This window comes from Bison bison, unplaced genomic scaffold (assembly GCF_000754665.1).
Source record: "Bison bison bison isolate TAMUID 2011002044 unplaced genomic scaffold, Bison_UMD1.0 scf7180017864104, whole genome shotgun sequence".
Taxonomy (NCBI): Eukaryota; Metazoa; Chordata; class Mammalia; order Artiodactyla; family Bovidae; genus Bison; species Bison bison.
Genome location: NW_011494676.1, coordinates 1,250,809 through 1,258,527, shown reverse-complemented (window position 1 = coordinate 1,258,527; position 7,719 = coordinate 1,250,809). Strand labels below are relative to the sequence as shown.

Genomic DNA, 7,719 nt, shown 5'->3' with positions numbered 1-7,719 from the left:
AGGCCAGAACAACACAAGACTAGGCATTATTATCCTGGGGCTTAGACCCACCTGACAGCACCCACTCAACAGTCCTGGAAAGCTCTTGAGGATACTTCCCCTCCCGTGGACGCATTTCCCATCTGGTTCTCTATTCCACCAGCTACAGAGAAGGACTTTTCACCTCTGTGTCCTGACAGAACACTTTTTGATCCCTGCAGGACACAGGGAGCCAGGCAAGAGTGAAGGGGGCAGCTGCACTGACCCGATGGGCTTCTAGCAAAGTAGCGGGAAAATCCCATAGAAAGAGGAGCCTGACTGGCTACAGTTCAAGGGGTGGAAAAGAGTAGGACTTGACTCAGCCAGTGGGGGTGAGAACCAGGTGGTTCCACCAATCAGAAATCTCCGCGGTGGGGTAGTGGGGGAGAGCAACCTGTTTCCGCCCGGTTTCGAACCGGGGACCTTTCGCGTGTAAGGCGAACGTGATAACCACTACACTACGGAAACGGGACACCCTCCAGTACTTAACACTGTATTTATGAAATCCCGAATGCTGCCACCAACATCTAGACCACCTAATTTTAACACTCAAACAGGAACCTTGAAGCCCCAAGCTCGCTCAGACGCGGAGACACCAGTTCCCGAGAGACCTGCTTTAGAGTTCCTCATCACCCCTCAAGTGAGGACACTGGGGTCCCCACAGGCTGCATTCGGGGTCCCGCACCCAACACAGAGGCCTCAGACCCTTAGCTCCGCCCCCGAGCTCAGGGGTGGCCCCAGCCGATTGCCGAGCTCCCGGAAGCCCCAGGAGGCGGGGACGGTGGTTGCATCCGAGGCCAGGAGACTCCACGGCCCAGCTGTGTGGACGCCGCCCCTCCCACGCTGCAGTCGCGCGCCGCGGTGGCCCTTTTCACAGCGCCGGCGGTCAGTACTTTGGGCTCTCAAGAATGATCGACGCTTTCAATCCCCGGGGACCCGCCCTCTCCGCTGCTCTTTTATACCTGACTCCTGTGCTCTTGCATGCCGGCTCGCCGCTGCACTCTCTGATGTTCTCCTGGCAAAAGGGAGTCTCTTTGGCGGTCTGTAAAATGCCACCCCACCGTCCCTGGGTGGGCTCGAACCACAAACCTTTAGGGTTAACAGCCGAACGCTACGGAGAGAGCAGTACTGGCTATTCCTGGAGTCTTTGGGGTTGACACTTCTTCCTAGGATAAGACCCCTGCCCCCAGGGAAACGGTGCCACTTCCGTGCCCTCTACCGACCACAGATGCCAGAGCCCCCAGAGATACCAGGAGCCAGGGCTCCAATCCTGTGGGCCTGAACAGAAATACATCCAAGGACAGCCGAACACACCGCGGGGGGCGGGGCTCCCATGATGGCTCTTCCCTACTTCCTCGCCTACACCCAACGAATCAGAGTTTGCCCACCCTGGCATAGGCCTCCGGGGCTGTGTTAGGTTTCCTGTGTCCACCAGGCGATTTCCACCAGAGTGGGCTTCCCTGGGGCCCAGACGGTAAGAATCCGCCTGCAATGCAGGACACCCGGGTTCAATCCCTGGTTTGGGACTATCCCCTGGAGGAGGGCGTGCAACCCACTCCAGTATTCTTGCCTAGAGAATCCCATGGACAAGGAGCCTGGCGGGATAACTCCATGGGGTGGCAAAGAGTCGGACAGGACTTAGCGACTAAGCACAGAGGTCGCGGGGATGGTCGTTCTGTGTCTGCATGCCGGCGACAGAGTCGGGCACTCACTGGGATGCTCTAAGACCTGGATGAATACATTGTCGTCTTTAGCCCTTCGTCCCATGAAGACCGTTGAGAAGGGAAATACAGAAAAGTTTTCGAAGTGAACGGTTCTTTTTTAAAAGACTTTATCCCAGTTTTTGGAATCCCCAGCATCCAGTGGGTTGGCAACGGAAAGGCCCCCAGAGCTGCCCCAGCAAGTTGGAACTCCTGCATCCCAGCCTGGGTAGGCTGCGTTCTGTGAGGTCCACCTGGGAGCGGGAAAGGGTCAAAACCAAGCTGGGAAGGCTGGTTTGCGAGGAAGGCATGGAGACCTCCCAGGAGGCTTGGGCAGGAATCCTTAGAGCTGAACAGTGCTTCAGTCCAGGTAGCAGAGTGAGGAAGGAGGGAAAGGGCTGGTGCAGGCAAGAATCAAAGAGGCCTACTGAGAGGGGAGGAAGGAGAGAATAAAAGAATTTGTGCTTCTACCCTTCCCCCTCCCTCTCTTGCCTTCTCTCCTCTTCTTGGTCTTCTTCCCATCCCTACAACTGAGAAATCTTGATACACCCACTTCTGAGAAGACAGATCCAACTATCTGTGCTTGAGTGCACAAATTCTGGGTTGTAAAAATAGTTCTGTCCTTATGTGGCTTTAGACAAATAAAGAAAATTTCTTGTGCCTCCCTTCTTTCTGCTTTAAAATGGGAGGAATGTAAGCATTTGTTGTCAGATGTGCCTGGGTTTAGAAACTACTGGATGAATCATGTTATCAGCTGTGAAATCATAAATATTGTTGTCACTATTCTCAGAATCTTTTGACAAACTCTACCCTTATTTATTTCACCTTGAATTAACCTGATACTTCTAGAAATTTCTGTAAATGGAATCAAGACAATGGCTCCCCTGATTGCTCTTGCAGTTTGCTCCCTGAGTGTTCTTGAAGTTTGCTCCCATGTAGCTGGACCACCCTTCACTGCCAGTTTTCTGCTTGCAGATCAGGACCGATGTGCAGGCTGGAGGAAATGGGAAGAACACACATCTCCACCCATCCCAGTTCTAACCTCACCTGATTCTGTCCTTGTCCCTTGTGAGAGCCCTGTTCTCCAGGTTTCCTGGCCATTCTGGGATCTCTCAACATACTTTCTATGGATTTCTTTTCTTCCTTTATGAGTCAGAGTCCATTTCAGGTCCTTGAACTCATAAACCTTGCCTTTATGTTGTTTGTTACCACTCAACAGCTTGATTTTCCAAAAAGAAGATTCATATTCTCACCCTGGAGCTGTGAACTTCCTCCTCATAACAAGAGCCTCCCCTTTGCCTCCTTCCTCCTTGAGTAAACCTCTCTCCAGTCTCTGGAAACAAATATGTCTCAAGGCAACACTAGGCATCTTTCTGACTCTTTTGACCCGCCAAAAACTAGTGCTGTTTTTTCTGTTATGTGTATTGGCTTAGGGAAGAAACACTTTTATGATACAATGAAGTAAAGATTATTATTCTGAGCTCTGATAGGATTTATACCTATTATACATGCAAATATTTAATGTGGTGGTATTTTGGGTACATAAGTACTGTCTGTACTGTAAGACAACTTGGATGTGCATCCTCTATGATTCAACAATCAGTGCTCTTGGGTACCTTTATATTTGTACGCCCTTTTTAAAACTGCAATTTCTAGAGTTGATATGTTAAGAAATGGAAGAGAAACTGACTTGACCGACCTGACCAAAGAGTCTGTGACTGCCTAAGTGTTAGAGCTGTGCCTCATGTCCTCCTCAACATGTGGTTGATTTTGAGTCACCCCAGGTGAGTTTGGGTCTTTCTTAGTGGCTCAGCGGGTAAATCATTGCCTGCAATGCAAGAGACCCAGGTTAAATCCCTGGGTTGGGAAGATCCCCTGGAGAAGGGAATGGCCGCCCACTCCAGTATTCTTGCCTGGAGAATCTCTTGGACAGAGGAACCTGGCATGCTCCAGTCCATGGTGTCACAAAGTCAGACTAGACTGAGCGAGGTTCACTTCACTTCTAGGTGAGTATAGCTGGTTTGTCTGAGTGTTTGATATAAATGGTTATTTTTACTTATATTGCAAATCTAACAAATATACACTTGCTGTGAAAAAACCTCACCCCTCCCAAATCAGAAATATATGAAGAAAAGGAGCCTTCTCCTGCCTCCATTCCCACTCCACTGCTGACACACTTTACATGTTACAGATAAGAGGTGGTGGCTGCGGCTTTGGAGGGTAATCTGTACTATGGGAAAACTAAGGGACCCAGGAAATCCTGCCTCCTGCCCTGACAACCATCTGCCTTCCTTGAACAATGAGAAAAGGGTGAAGGCAAGGAAAAGGCAAATAACACTCTTATTTGCAGAAATTTTAGCTCAAGATGGGACATTCTGCTTAACCAGGGCAGAATATGTGATTGATGATGGAGAGCTAGGGGGCTCTTCCCTGGCACAAAACCCAAAGTGGATTTTACCTCATTTTCTGAGGTGAGAGTGAACTGAGCCTATCAGAGGAGAGGAGCAGAAAGAAAGCAAAAGGGATGTGCACCTACGCGGGTCAACTGTGTTCAAGTCTTGGGAGTAGGAATGGGACATATGGAGGCTGAAGAAGCAGATGCCCTTTCCCTGGCAGCGGAGAGAAGGTAGATGCCAAAGAGGTTCCATGGTGTAATAGTGAGGACCCTGGATCCAGCGATCCGAGATCAAATCTCGTGGAACCTTTCTGTTTAGTTAGAAAAGTTGTCCCTGTGACTAAATGGTAACGTGGAAGGGCTGCGATGTCGATAATCAGCCGGGAATCTCGACAGCTTTAGGTTCGAGAGTTCCAGACCTGAATGAGAAGAACTGTGTTTTATTCAAGTTCTCTATTCTTCCGACTTTTTATTGGCCCTGTCCCAGTTTATTACGATTTTATTCAGAGTTTCTTGCTCTTAAGTCTCCGTTGGACACGCAAAGCCGCTGTTCGGTCAAGATTCGAACCGTCAGTTCTGGAAATCTCGTCCTTTGGTCCCAAGCTCAGACCGAAAGAGGTCGCAGATTTCGGCGTCTGAGGAGACCCGGGTCCCTGACCCAGGGCCGCCCGGCCAGGCTGCTCCGGGGCAGAAGGGGAGACGAGCCGCTGGGAGTCCGGAGCCGAGGGCTGGGTTCCCTTCGTTCTGCCTCGACTCTGCTCCACCGAGATGATTTCTTACGACGTACGCGGATGGAAACATTTGTGTCCTCTGCTGCTCGGGAGAAAAGTACAGATGAGGCCCGCGATGGACTTGAATAGCTAGTTTTCCTTTCGCGGTGCTGAGAAGCATCTCTCTGATGTTTATAATCTGAAACTTTCAGCGGTTATAAGGAAAGGTATGAGGCTAGCGAAAACATCCGAGGAAAGGCCAAGATCAGGAGAGAACAGAGGATGAGCCAGAAGCAGAAAGGGACTGGAAGAGAGAGGAGCGGGCAGGTACTGCGGCGGGGCCGTCGCTGGGTTGGGGCGACCACAGCGCTTCACTGCGAGCAGCTCCCACCCAACTGAGGTGTCCAGGGACCCGATTCACCCCAAACCGCAAAGCTGCTGGCCTGGCATTAGTTCTGACAAAGTTCCCTTTGCGGGTTCCGTGTGGAGTGGTGAGGTGGGTTATGTAGATCTGCAGGTGGAGGCTGCCTTGGAGATGACTGGCGGGCAGGAATTACACAGACACTCCACTTTCATCTTTGCAGGCTGGTCTGCAGCGTCGGGCTCCGGAAAATCCGAGCGTCAATATTTGCTTAGAGATAAGGAGATATATAGCCAAGCAGTCAGTGAAAGTGGTTATCCCTGGGAAAAAAGGAATATGGATAGGGATCAGGAAACTACTGTTTAGGGGCATGTGTAACATTGTATTACATACAGGATATTTTCAAAAGTTCATTGCTTGTATTTTGGATTTAAATTTGTGTGTAGTCATAAGTATCAGTCTTTAAAAATTCTGGGTCTATTGTCATGTGCAGGGGAGTGTTTTCCACTGTCAAACCATGATTTTTTTTAAGAAGTTCAGTATTTCGGAAAGAAGGAGTTGGACCATTATTGCTCTTTTGTTGATCTGATCAGATGAGCTGATAAACTCACAGATCCTCCCAGCCCTGGAGATAACTGCAGGTCAAAGAGGACTGCTTTACTCTTCTCTTGCCACCTGAGAAGCTCGGGGGCAGCAGATTCAAATTGCAGGGAGCTGGAGAGGCACAGGTGCACAATGCACTTGGATGCACCTGGCGACAGAGGTTCTCAGGCAGCCAGTGGCCTCCCAGCCGCTCTGGTTCTGAACCCCAGGGCAGTAACGTCCAGGCAAGAAGAGACCAGTAGGACAAGGGCAGCGTCTCCTTTAAGTCCTTTCTGCATCCAACAGTGGTCTTGAAGACACACAGTGAAAGAGTGGGAATAGACTAGGGGAAAAGAAGAAATCCTCGGTGATTTCCTCATCTAAACCACTCCTGAGGATGAAGTGAATATAGGCAGGGACCAGGCCCTCCTGGCACCAGTGAAGGTGGGTGGAGTTGTCCTCAGCAGCTGGAGCCAAAGCAGACATCCTTGGCTAGGCGGCCAGTGAGTAAGCAGGCCTTCTTCTTCCCCAGCTGGGTAGCACATGAACTTGCGGCACTGGAATGTGTCTCCCTAGGCTTTTGATGGGTTCCAAAGATACAAGAGATAGGTTTCTTTCTTTTTTTTATAAATTTTTTCTCCAGGTTTATAGAGATATAATTGACATATAACACTGTGTGAGTTTAGGGTGTGCAGCATGTTGATTGGATACAGTTATATATGGCAAAATGATTCCCACCAGAGCATTAACTAGCTCCATCCCATCACATAATTCTCATTTCTTTTTTGTGATGAGAATATTTATGATCCAGTCTCTTGCATCTTTCAAATACACATATAATGAAGTGCTTTGACAAAGTTTACACCCAGGTAACTGACATCTTAAGGTGTGATAAGAAATCCCTGGCAGTCTAGTGGTTGGAACTTGGTACTTTCACAACTGTGGGCCAGGGTTTGTGGACCTAAGATCCCACAGTCTGTGTTCAGTCATGCATTCTCAATCATATCCAACTCTGTGGGACGCCATTGTAGCCCACCACACTCCTCTCTTCATGGGATTTTCCAGGTAAGAATACTGCAGTGGCTTGCATTTCCTACTCCAACAACAGATAGGTTTCTTCTTAATGCACTTATTAAGGTCGGTAGTGGCTGGTGGCTAGATGGCAGAGCATGCTTTGCTGATATGGCAGGCAAACTTTTTCATTCACATTCCTCCCCTCTCCCTTCAGATCTCATTTGTTTGGCTGCATCCATTGGAGTCCATGGGCAAAAGACCTGGAAATGCTGGTTGCCAGGGTCAGCCTCAAGCACACAGATCAGGGGCGAAAGGTAGACAGCAAACCAGGAAGGGCGGAGAATATTTAGCCCAAGTGTAATGAGCCCAACATCTGGGGGACCTCCTTTTAGTCCTGGTGCCACCACTTACTTTCCCTTTGACCTTGGGTCAACTCCAATTTGCTAAGCCAATTTTGCAAGTGTCATATTAAAGAAATAATAAGTACTTCATAAAGCTGTTGTGTAGATTAAGTGAGATAGTCAAATAATACAGCTGGTAGAGCATGTGGCTAATCTTAAGGATGTTCTGGTAGGAAACAATCGAGGAGAAGCTGATACTTCAGTCTTTTGTAACATTTGAATACAGTTTTAAACATATCAATAAATTTTGTTTTATGAATTTATTCATAATTTGTGAATGAATTCACATTCACAAAATAAATTTGAGAACTTATAAAAAGTTTTAAATGGAATTTATAAATCATATGCCTGCAAAAGGAACTTGCTAATATCAGCTTTGTTCATAATGGTTTCCAAATTGAAAACCATTCAAATGTCCGTCATGAAGTGAATAGATATAATGGTGATATATTCACTCAAAGGAATACTACTCTTCAATAAAATGAAACAAATTCCTGATACATGGCAACAATATGGATTAAAACATCACCCTGAGTGA

General features: G+C 48.2%; 1 non-coding gene across 1 annotated transcript; it reads right to left on the bottom strand.

Annotated features, from left to right (window-relative positions):
• Positions 1–413: 413 nt before the first annotated feature.
• Positions 414–486, bottom strand: TRNAV-UAC. Its single transcript has one exon. It is a non-coding gene; the product is annotated as a tRNA-Val (tRNA).
• Between the last annotated feature and the right edge of the window lie 7,233 nt (positions 487–7,719).